The sequence below is a fragment of the Marmota monax genome, unplaced genomic scaffold (genome assembly GCF_021218885.2).
Source record: "Marmota monax isolate L192 unplaced genomic scaffold, Marmota_monax_Labrador192_F-V1.1 WCK01_AAM20220418_F8-fsc00320, whole genome shotgun sequence".
Classification (NCBI taxonomy): Eukaryota; Metazoa; Chordata; class Mammalia; order Rodentia; family Sciuridae; genus Marmota; species Marmota monax.
In genome coordinates this window covers 488,889-500,891 of record NW_026694783.1, presented here as the reverse complement: position 1 = coordinate 500,891, position 12,003 = coordinate 488,889, and the positions used below count along the sequence as shown (strand labels likewise).

The following is a 12,003-nucleotide window of genomic DNA, read 5'->3' as shown; positions in this document are numbered from 1 at the left end:
AAACCACGACATGAACCTACAAAGAGAAACGATCCAAGAACCATCCAAGGAGACCTTCAGGAGGAGCTAAACCTGCGGACACCATAGTGAGTTTGCACTCCTGACCTCCAGAATTTCTAGAAAACCAACTTTTCTTGATCAGGTCACCTGGTCTGAGGTACTTTGTTTTGGCAGCTCTAGCAACTTGATATACCATTTTAGGAGCCTTGTCTACTAAATCATCAGCAAACTCTCATCAGCTCAAAGTCTCATCATCTGAGTCCTCTAACTCAGGTGCAGCTCTATTAAATACAACCGGCACAGTTCCCCTCCCATCTAAGAACCCGTCGAACTGAGGAGGCAGTTCATTTGTCCCAACACTCGCAGTGCTGGGACAGGTGTGGAGTAACAGCCAGAGACAGTCTGCTTCCGAAAGGGGAGAAGCGAGAGATGAAAGGGGCTGCTGGTCCGTTGAGTTCTGAGACCCAGCGGGCCAATGTTAGACCCTGGCCGGGGCCTGAGACACGCGCACGAATGCTACAGCTGTCCACCCTCTGGACTCAGCAGCCTCCTCCTGAACCAGCCTTCCTTTTCCACCAAAGGTGACACAGCTTTGCACTTGAGCACTTTTATCAGCCAGTTTCTTGGGTCCTCTTCTAAGCCTGCTGTGGGTAACGACAGCTGGAACACAGTGGGGCGGCATGTTTGCAGCTAAGGGGGTAGCGCTCCGGGGCATTGATCAGCGATCAAAGATACTGAGAGTCGGATCTGGAGTTACAAATATGGAAAATGAGGAAATTATAATGACCTTTATGGTGTTGGACTAGAATCGGAGATGTCCGTTTATTATAGCTAGATATAGAAGTGAATACAGATGTCCGGGTGTGTGCTTACCTCCACATATTCCTTAGCTAGGTTCACCCAGAGCTCCCGAGCAGGAACTCTCCAGTGGCGATAAGCACACCTAGTGCCTAGATCCTGGCTTCTAAATATCATTCTGCACTTAAAGTAGAAATGTCTAAATTCAAGGCTGAGGCACAAAAAGAATAAAATGAGCCTAAAACATTATTTTTGGCCAGAAGGCAGTAAAGTACTCGAGGAATGATAGCAGGGTATTAAAAGCACAGCGGCAGCAGCTTGAGGAGGCTTCCAAAGGCCAAATCAGGAACAATTTGAGTATCAAAATAAAGAATAAGGGCTGGGGTATAGCTCAGTTGGTAGAGTGCTTGCCTCGTAGGCACAAGGCCCTGGGTTCAATCCCCAGTACCACAAAAAAAGAAGAAAAAAAGTGATAGTATCAGATGGTGATCTATTGAATAAACCGGAAAACATGAACCCACACAGCTGCAAAACAATACAAGTTTGATGGGGAACAGGCTAGTCACATAGCGTCAGTGATTCTTTTTTTTCCACACAAAACATTCACTAATCACAAAGAGAAAAGAAGTAACCTGACTCTGCAGAAGACTTGTGGACATTCTCTTAATAAAGCCACCAAAGTCGACATCAGTAAGATGAAAAGACTGAAAATCTGCCACACCCGTGTGACCCACGGTGAAGCACTGTCCTGTGTTGCTCACCAAGGAAAGAGCAGACACGCCTGACTGAGAGAGGCTCTGCAAAATAACTGCCCCAGGCTTCAGAAGGACAGAGAGGACAGTCCAGGAAGACGAGGGACGTTCCAGACTGGAACCAAGCAGACAGATGTGACACCCAGCCATGTGATTTGGACCTGGATCCTTTTGTATAAAGAATAGTATCGCAGCACTTGACAAAACTTTGAGTAGTTGTTCAGAGTACCCCTGTCATGCAGAAGAGTATCTATAGGAAGTATGTGCACACCAGGGTTTTCAAGGTCGTAGAGAATCTAGTTGGCAGCCTCGTCTCAAATGGTTAAGAACAACAGGTATTTCTACAAAATCTGTGGCTTTTTTGCAACATTTGATTAAAAAATAAAAGTATGCTGTTAAATGAGTAGGCTCTGCAGACCCGAGTCGGCCTGTGCAGCCGTCCTGCTGCGTCTCGGGCCCAGCCAGTGGCTGGTGCCGACCTGAGGCGGGGGAAAGGAACGATACTGTCCCACAGACACATGGACTGGAATGTGGCTCAGGGTTTTGTGCCTATTCATATTTCTGCTTTAACTTCACTAATAAATACTTCTTGCTGTTCTCAAAATATTTGCTCCATCTGTTAAATAAGTCACCAAATCAAAGACCCCAGACTGGCTCTAAATTCCCCCACATTCTTTAGAGTACAGATCTCTGTCTGCCCCTGAACCTTCCTAAATCAACCAGGCACCTGGGCCTCCCCGGGAACAGGTTCACTTGCTGTTCTATTATGGGAAATGTGGCTGACTTTGTAAGGATTTCCTGCCTTCTCTCAGCAAGTGACTAAACTGGTTACAGCTAATTCTGCTGGGGAGTAACCAGCTGTTTTTGCACAATCCGGCAGCCGTTTCCATGAATTAATTTGGGAGCATTGTAGACCCTTGAAAAGCAGCATAAGGCTCTGGTGCCTGATAGCTTTAGTAGGATTTAGCCTCCTCAGCAATGGCCTGAATATAAAGAAACATACAATCTATTAACAGCTGCTCCAGAAACGCCTGTGCCTTCTCGGGTGAGACAGAGAATCGCTCTATTCCCGTGGGTGATAAGATGATGACACCACTAACCCTCACCTATCGTCAAGGTGTGTGAGAGGATAAACAGTGTGCTTACAGCTCTCTTGAGTTTGTTATTAAGAGAACATAATACATGTAGCCATATTGCCGTGTTTATTCAGTATTTAATGGAAAAGAGCGATTTAAACCCTAGCCCTGATAAATAAAATAAGATTGTTATTACTAACGATTACATCTAGATAATAGTTTGTTTGATCATTTCTGCACTTATCTGGCACACATTCATCGAGCACACACACACCGTGCCAGACACTGATTAGACACAAAGCACAGCTGTAAGAGCCCAGCACAGACCCTGCCCTCCCGAAACAGGGTCTAGTGAAAACGTGAAACTAGCCAGTCCTTTCAAGTGTGAGGAGTGACATAAAGGAAAGCACAATGTTTTTAGCTTCTGATGAAAATGGCTGTTTTCATTAAGCAAGTAAAAAAAAAAAAATTACAGGTCTGGGAGTCAGAAGAGGATTTGAGACAGAGATCTCCTGCTTACTGCCCTGTGAGCCTCAGGAAGTCATTTAACGTCTGGAAACTGTGCTTTCTTCAGAGTTGCCTGAGAATCTTAATCACAACGCCTGCACACCATCTCTCATGAGGTTGTTGTGAAAGCCAGAGAGATAATCCACGTGAAATCACTGAGGAAACTCAGAGGTGGAGTTATTATTGTGGCAGAGGTCTCCTACCACCCTTGAAGGTGGTTCATATGCCTTGACCACTCAGTAGAAGGAGCCAAGTGCACTACAAATCCATGTCACTGAGCCTTCCAGGGTGTTCATGCCACACCCTACTGGGTGCTAGGACATGACTGTCCCCGGAGTTGTTGATGCACCACTGCCTACCTCTGCCTGCTGCACTCAGCCCTGTCTTGTTCAATATGTTTAACAATAAGTTGGATAAATACACAAGAAGATGTTTATAAATGTAGAGCACAAATAAAGCTAAAAATAGAAAATACAAAGAATTGCAGAGTCAGGCTCCAAAATGATCTCCCCAGGGTAACAAGATGAAATATAATCAAGATAAATATCAAGTCCTGCATTTATCTTCGCAAAATTAAATGTAGAGAAGCACAAACAAAAAGACTAAGGGACGCCGTGCTATTTCGCATGGGAATAGAGCTCCGTTGTCCACAGAGCGCCTGATCCTTCTCATTTAGTCACTTAGGAAGTTGACTTTAGCGAATCCAATTCACTAAATTGTTCTATAAAAATTTACTCAGATTTATCCTTTTGGTTGCAAATCCAGGATTTCCTGGCATAGGTTTGAGTTTATGTCTATTACCAAGAAAAGCTGCATTCTAATCCCTGTCACACCTAAGAGTCAAGAGCGTCCACTTTGTCCATAATTAGGCAGTGAGACATGGAGGAGGAAGGAACAGAGATTTCTTTCTTCAACCAAGAGTCTTATCTTTCCTTTAATCTCTACCTCCTCTAAGAAACTTTCCCCAATCTGCCCAGTTGCCATTAATCAATTCTATTTCTACTGAGTTCCCATATATTAACACACACACATGTGTATAGTGCTGTTCACTATCTTGAATTACATCTAGTTATACTGTACCAACCACCTCACCCACCCTCAAACTCAAGTCTGGATTATAGCCTCTTGAAAGATAAGATTCATGCCTTACACTTTCCAAAATCTTCAGCATGCTAGCAGAGATTTGCCGTATTTTAGGAACTCAATAAGTGGCGATGATGGAATACAGAGTCTGAGTCACAGTTTAGCTAAGTTTCCTCTAGTCATTTTTCCCTCTGAATGTTTGATTTTTTAATCTTTAAAATCAGTACAATAATACCCACTTCACAGAGAGTTTTCTGAGCACCCAATGCTATCACTGGCTTTACTAAGGTCATGAGGAGTATTTCTTTAAATGGAATGATTATAATAAGATACCCTGACTCCCAAGTTCCTACACAGAGCTCAGATATCAGCGTCCTGGGGTCCTTAGCAGCCCACAGTTCCTGCAGACTCTCCTGGTCCCTGACTGATCCCTAGAGGCACAGCAATGCAGCTGTCCTGGTCTAAGCCACGCAGGGCGATTTGAGAAGTGTGGAGTTTCTCTTTTCTGTGACTGCCCTTAACGACATCCTATAGGCACACATCCTGGGTTCCCAGGCTGCACGACTGTTGGCAATTCAACAAATGGTGGACTGCTTCCTGTGTTCCAGGAACTGTGCGAGGGCCAAAAGAGGCAAAAGCTCGACTAAAGCCTAATTCTACCACCCAGGAACTCAGTCTGCTGAGAGCTGGGGGTACACTTACAGGAACTAGTCTCCCACAGAGCAGAGTGTGGTAACAGCCAATAAAGCATTTGAGTTTTACTTACAGGAGTTAACAGATAGCCATGAGGTAGAGAGGGTTTAGATATGAGGCATCACCCAAAACCCCTCTGTTAATGCGAGAATATTCAGAGATGCAATGAGTAGACTATGGGAGTTGTAAGCCAACCAGTCCATCTTCGTCTGAATGGACCATCTAGGTGGCTGGTGACTGTAGGCATGTGGGGAGTGGGTGGAGGAGACGGGTCCCTGGGGACTTGCTCTGGAAAGGTGCATCTTGCATGCACTTTCTCCCACCCCCGCCCCCCAAGCCCCCACCTCTGCCTCCTCTCTCTGCCTGCTGGCTGCTCCAAGCAGACAGCTTGCCCGCCGTGCCTTTCTGCCCTGGGGTTCTCCCTCACTTGGGGCCCAGAGTAATGCAGTCAGCTGACCACGGACTAAATCTCTGAAACTATGAACCAGAGAATTGTCGCCCCCCCCCCCCCCCGCAAGTTTTTCTTGTCTGGTACTTTGGTTGCAGGCATTGAGATAAAATACCTGAATAAAGGAGGAGGTGGGAGAAATGGGGTGGATTCAAGTCACAACCAGCACAGGATTTGGGCCAGAGCCTAAGGAATCAGCTGTGGCCTGGCAGTGGGGAGAACTAGGGTATGTCAGTTTCTGCAGCAGGTCTCAGTGCTGTGTGACATTCACACTCTCCTTGCCTCACCCTCCCCATTCCTGAAGCCATTCTCCCGACCGCCACCACACCTTTCATTCACTTTGGTGAAGCCAACTGCATGTTATGAGCTGCCTCTATGGAACAGCCCAACTGGCAAAGAACGAGGGCAGTCCTGCAGACCGCAAACTCTGAGGCCCAGGAGGAGACGAACCTGCCAGTAAGCAGGAGAGAGCCTGGAAGCAGATCCCCTCCCAGGCAGACCTGTGTTGACTGGGGCCCTGACACCTTGGCTGCACTCTTACGTGAAATCTGAGCTGTGTACCCAGTTAAGCCATCCCATAATCCTGACCCACAAAAACTGTTAGTACATGTGCCCTGTTTTAAGAAATGACATTTTGAGATAATGTGTTATGCAGCAGTAGACGATTATTTACTTGGAAAAGATTAGAGAGAAATTTTGGAGAACACTGAGAATGGAGCTGGTATATCTGACCTGTGACATTTATCTTGCTTATATCTAAGAGGGAACTGGGAGATAGCAAAGATCTTGTGCAACACCATAGGTGTGTTTTTCAAATAGGAACTGGCAGTGGTTCATAAGAGGTGTTGGAACATGAAGACAGGGGTGCTCAATTTAAGAAATCATGCAGAAACCTTGATGTGCTCATGTTCCTTGACAAAGTGCAAAGAAGAATCGAGAGAGTGCCACTGGAAGAAAGGGGAGACAGGAGAGCTGTGGGTTGGAGCCCCTCCTCTTAGCTGTAGATGGAAAGTGGGGTGACGGGGACAGGAGATCACAGTAAGATCCCAAAGACCAGGAGTACAGAACTGGAATAGAGAAACGCAGGGGCAGAGGCGCGGGGGCGCAGAGGTGGCCGCTGAGGGAGGAGGCCGCGGCTGGCCACGACCCTGACCCTGCAGCCCTGAGAAGCGGAACCGCCGGGTGGGCCGCTGACCCACGGCGGGGACCCTGCGGGGCCCGCTGAAGCTGCGGTCAGGTGCTCCCAGAGGGACGGCGAGGGACGTGGGCCGGGGCACCCCCTGGGCCTGACGGACCCTTGCTCTTGGCCGCATGTTGTCGGGTGGCTTTGGACGTAGCCCCTTCCTGGCATCACAGGTGTGGACACGCCAGGGCCAGGCCTGCCGCGCGGGATGCAGGTGGGCTGTCCCCGGCTTGGGGAAGGGAGCTTCGTGGGCATGACGGGGATGATGAATGGCAGGACTGGGAATGTGGAGCACACGACAGCTGGGGACAGTGGCCAGACCCCTCCCCCTCCCCTGCCATCTCCAGTGGGTGGCGCTGCCCCCCAGGTCTACCAGGACATCAGAGATGCGCTGGGCGCCAGGCGGGATCGGGCTGAGGGGCGCCCACTGGCCTCACGTGCGGCCAGGGCTCACGTCCTCCGCAATCCCCGCACAGGGGACCAGGCGGCAGACGTCACCCCGTGGGAGTGGGCGGAGACAGACGTCCAGGTTCCTGCTGGCCACAGCGCCCTCTGCCGTCTCAGGGCAGGAGGCCCCCGGGAGCGGGTCCAAGGGCTTTGGCCATGCAGGGACCTGAGGACGCCCTCCCCGCAGTCCCCCCGCAGTGACTGGGGAAGGGCCAGGCCCGGCCCTTCGTGGACAGGCTGGGAGGCGGAGGAACCATCCCCGGGAGACACTTTCCCCTGTCCAACTCCCTCCCCCGCTTTAATATTAAACTGATGGCCCCCACCTCTCCCTGGGGTCTCAGGGAGACCCTCACACTGCCCCCGTGCCTACATTTTCTGTCCTTCACCCCCAACCTCAGTCACTCCACTTGTCCTCTGATCCACTAACTTGACTTTCATTCTGCTGCTCCGTCTTCAAACCCCCTTTTCTGCATGGAACCCTGCCGTGGCCGAAGGGGTGAGCTCTGGGTCTAGAGGCCGCCTCCATCCCTCAGCTACCCTGCAGCTTTGCCCACCGCTTCCTCAGAGCCCTAACTGCAGGGGTCGTGGTCTGTCCAGGGCCGTGGAGAGTTCCCAGCCCTGCCTCCTTCTCCCCACCTCCCTCCCACACACCACAGAAACCTGCCCCCCGCCCTGCTTTGCGTTTATTTTGTGATTTGTGCAACTCGTGACTAGGTGTTCATGGAATAAAGAAGAATGAAGGGGGAAAGAAACGATTTATAGAGAGATTTATAGAGATGCAAATCCCAGAGCGAAAAACACGGATTTGGATGTCACCTGCCTATGGTCAGAATCTGCCCCTGGTAGGGTCAGGGTTATGGTCAGAGCTCAGGTGACCCAGCAACCACTCTGACACACAGATGGAGAAGGCAAGGCTGCGGCTCGGGGACCACAGTACTGCACCTTGTTGACATCACAGAAAGCCCAACTTGGAGGGATCACCAGCTCCTTGGAAAACCGAGGACTTTGCCGGTGATTCAGTTCGGCCCTGACAAAGGCATACACATTTTCTTCATGAATATTCCAGATACTTGGCCAAGGAGTGGTGTAAAGTGATCTCACTCCAAGTGAAAATCCATATTCATGATTTTAATGGTTAATTTGAATTGTCAACTTGATTGGATTAAAATACGCCAAGGATTAAGGGTCTTCTGGGTGTGTCAGTCGGGGGTGTCTGGGAATGACTGGCTTGTGGGACAGCAAACTGAGGTGAGACCCTCTCTAAGCCTGGGCAGCACCTCGGATGGGATAAAAGTTGGAGAACAAGGGAGCAGCAGCAGGTGCGAGCTCCATTCTTCTTGAGCGGGGTCTTGATTGCTGCTGCAGTTGTCTGAGGACATCAGACTCTTGCTTCTTCCCTCTTCCAGAGTGGACTCTGCTGATTCTCCAGGGCGTCTCCAGAAGCCTTTGGTCAGGACTAGGGCAGCACCGTTGATCCCTCTGGTCCTGGGGTTCAGCTCTTGGACTGTCCAGCTTCTGGTCCTGGTAAGCCCACCTAATAAGTCCGCTTCTGCTCCTCTAGAGAACCCTGACTAATACAATGACGAAAAAAAATGTTACAGAAACATAAAGTAGCATGGTGGTCGCCCGGGACTCAGGGGAGAGGGAAAAGAAAAGTCGTTCAACGGATACAGAGAGTTTCCATTTTGCAAAACGAAAAAATTCTGGAAATTGGTTGCACAACAATTTTATACTGAAGTAAACATGTACATATCATTAAAATGGTAAGGTTTATGTTCTGCATGTTTATCAAAAAAATTTTAAATCTTACTTGTCTAAGAATTCCTGGCCCTTCATCAACAGACTGCTGGTCTATCAGAGAAAATAACTAAAATACTTATCATTTACTGACTATTTCCTGTATTCTATGTGATTCTCACAAAAGCCCAACATTATTGTTAACCTCACAGAGTCTAAAAAACATGCGTAAGTTACATAGCTGATAAGCAGCAGAATCAATGTTTGGGCCAAGATCTTTGATTCCTATCGCAGGCTAATTCCTATGCTATATACTGCACTGGTGGAATTGTAGGAGAAAAACAAGCTTAAGGCGCGCGGGGGGGGGGGGGGACACATCTTTAGGTAAGGAGAATGTCACATACTTTTAGACAAGGAACGTGTCTTACTGTTCTCTGTGACTCCCCCACACTCCGGCATAGTGCAATGCACATTAAAGTCTTCAACAAATTTTTTTGTCTTGTCACAGAGGCAAACACCTGGGATCCCAGCACCAGGGAGGCTGAGGCAGGAGGACGGCAAGTTCGAGGACAGCCTTGGCAACGTAGCAAAACCCTATTTTTAAAGAAAATTTTTGAGTAAATAAATGAACAATGACTAATCAGTATTTAAAGGGAAAAAGGGCCATTCCTTTCACCCTGAATAATTAAGGTAACTGTTTCTTTCTGGCTTCCAAATCAGCCTTTAGTTCAGTTCTGATCCAGCACATAAAGAAGTGGGAAGTCATCACCTCCGTTCTCACAACAAGAAAAACGTTGAATAAACTGAAAACCACAACCCTTCTTAGATCATCAGGAAACTGAGGTCACAGGACAAACTATCAGCCTAAAAAACTGGAGATGCGGAGAATTCGTTTACTGGAACAAAAGACTGCAGCAGAGCCGAAGCCGGTAGGAATGACGCCGGTAGGAAGGTCTAACTGTCATAGTTGCTGGAGGCTCAGTGCAGACTGCGTTAAAAACCGAGAGTCTCAGAGGCGCCCAGCAGTCCCCTGGATTCTACCTCCAGGAGCCCCAGCAGGCTCCCACTGTGAAACGGAAGAAAAATTCCTTCATGCTCCCCACAAAGAGGTGGGGTTGAAGTGACGGTTTTTAAACTTTCTGGGAGATCTCTTTCTCCTTCAGGCCCTCAAGAAAGACAGTTTTACCAGGGCCTAACCCAACTCGAGGGAAGGAAAACTCTCAACTCCAGTCCCCTCAATCTTCTTTGACCCCATTTAATCAAGCGTCTCGACAGGGGACCCAGTAGGGGGGGACAGAGGAAATGTGGCGCTGTGACGACCACGCGGCTACAGTGGCCACACAGTGAGCAGCTGACTCCCGCAGGGAAACAACTGAGGTCAACACACTTCACTGTCTTTCACCCGATGCATCACATACAGCTCTCAACAACCACAGAGTCATGCTGAAGTGCAAAATGAGCACGATTTGGACAGAAGAACAAGGATCGGAACCAGACCCCGATTCAGCAGGACTTGGGGAAAGGCCCCTGCAAGAGCTGGGAGGCTTCTTCCTTTGGGAGGAAGGTGGTTTTTTGAGTCCTGATCGTGCTCCTCCACGGGTCCTCTAAAGCGAGTCCTGCCGGCTCTTCCACATGGAAGTCTGCCGCGTTCATGCTTTTCTTTTCATTCTGCTGCGATCCCCTGATTCCACGCCTCTCTGCCCCCCCATTAGTCATGTGATCCCAGACTTTCATTCCAAAACACCACTTAGCACAAGACGGCGCCACCCATGGGACTCCTGAGCCTGGTTCCCCCGCCCTGGCCCACCCCTCCCTCCCCTGCATCCTGGCGCTCCGTGTCAGAGGTATTATTATCCTCCCTGTACAACTTACACAGAGGTGTGCCCACCAAGAAGCAGGAGAGTCAGAGTGAAGTCCAAGTCTGGAACTCCGGGACTTACGTTGTCATGTGACTTCTCAATCCCTCCATCAGTATTTATTCAGCATATAGCTGTGGTGCCGCTATTATGTACCTTGCACTGTAGTAGATGTTATAAAATAATTAAAGATGAATTAGACACAAGTTCAAGCTTCCAAGAGCTTTGAGATACGCCTCTTTGTTCTGCCATTTCACTGTTTATGAATTCCTAGTATTTCCTCGCCTGGTACAGGTTGACCAGGTCTGCTCTGAAAATCTAAAATGCAAAACACTTCCTGTCCCAAGCATTTAGATAAGGGATACACGACCTATACAATATAATTGTATTTGAACATAAGGAAAGATCTTTCCCATCAGGCTGAAAACACATGAACTCAAGAATAATAGGTCTCAGGCTGGGATTGTGGCTCAGGGGCAGAGTGCATGCCTCGAGCATGTGAGGAACCATGTTCAATCCCCAGTACCAATAAAAATAAACAAACAAAATAAAGACTGAGTCCATGTATAACTAAAAAATCAAATAAAAGATTAAATTTTAAAAAGAGTAATGGGTCTCAAACACTGCCACATTTTTAATATTTAGCACAATTCCTGTGCTAAACATTGTTCTGGAACATAACACAGTCTGGAAAAGCTCCCACTGTTTCTCTGTACTCTTCCACGACACTTCTGACACCAAATATGTGGAGTCTTTCCACGTCAAGTAATTCTTCAACTTTCCAAACACCAGCTGGGTGTCCTACAGTTTGCCTCAATTCTGACACTATCTACTTGGAATTAGCACCAGATCCCACAAGGGTCCATCCCCTTCAGAGCCAATAACAAGTCAAGTCGGGGCCTCTGATACACCTGTCAGCAGTATGAAATCGGGATTCCCACAACCTCCTCCTCCGGTTGGATAACTTGCTAGAATGGCTCACAGACCTTCATTTAATGTTTGCCAGTTTATTATAAAGGATGCAATTCAGGAAAAACCAGATGGAAAAGGTACACAGGACAAGGTGGTGTGTGGGGCAGGAGCGTGCAGAGTGTCCATGTGCTCCTGGGAACACCTCCAGGTGTGTTCAGCAGTGCTGGGACTCACTGAATCTTGTTCAAAAGTGTTTATTGAGCGTGATCTCCGACCCCTGTCAACATCTTAGAAATCGGTGAGTTTCAGGTAAGCAGCACCATCCTAAGTCACCACAACAGCATAAACTCAGGTGTGATTGAAGAGAGCTCACTATGAATGATAGAACCCATTCCTATCACTCACGAAGTTCCAAGGGCGCTCTGTGCCAGGAACCAAGGGCGAAGGTCAACATGTTTCTCATCACACCACAGGTAGGTCCGCAAGGAATATGTGTTGAACAAGTGGGCGA

The 12,003-nt window shown here is 48.2% G+C and overlaps 1 non-coding gene across 1 annotated transcript; it reads left to right on the top strand.

Annotated features, from left to right (window-relative positions):
- Nucleotides 1-1,178: 1,178 nt before the first annotated feature.
- Nucleotides 1,179-1,251, top strand: Trnat-cgu (transfer RNA threonine (anticodon CGU)). Its single transcript has one exon. It is a non-coding gene; the product is annotated as a tRNA-Thr (tRNA).
- The last annotated feature ends 10,752 nt before the right edge of the window (nucleotides 1,252-12,003 follow it).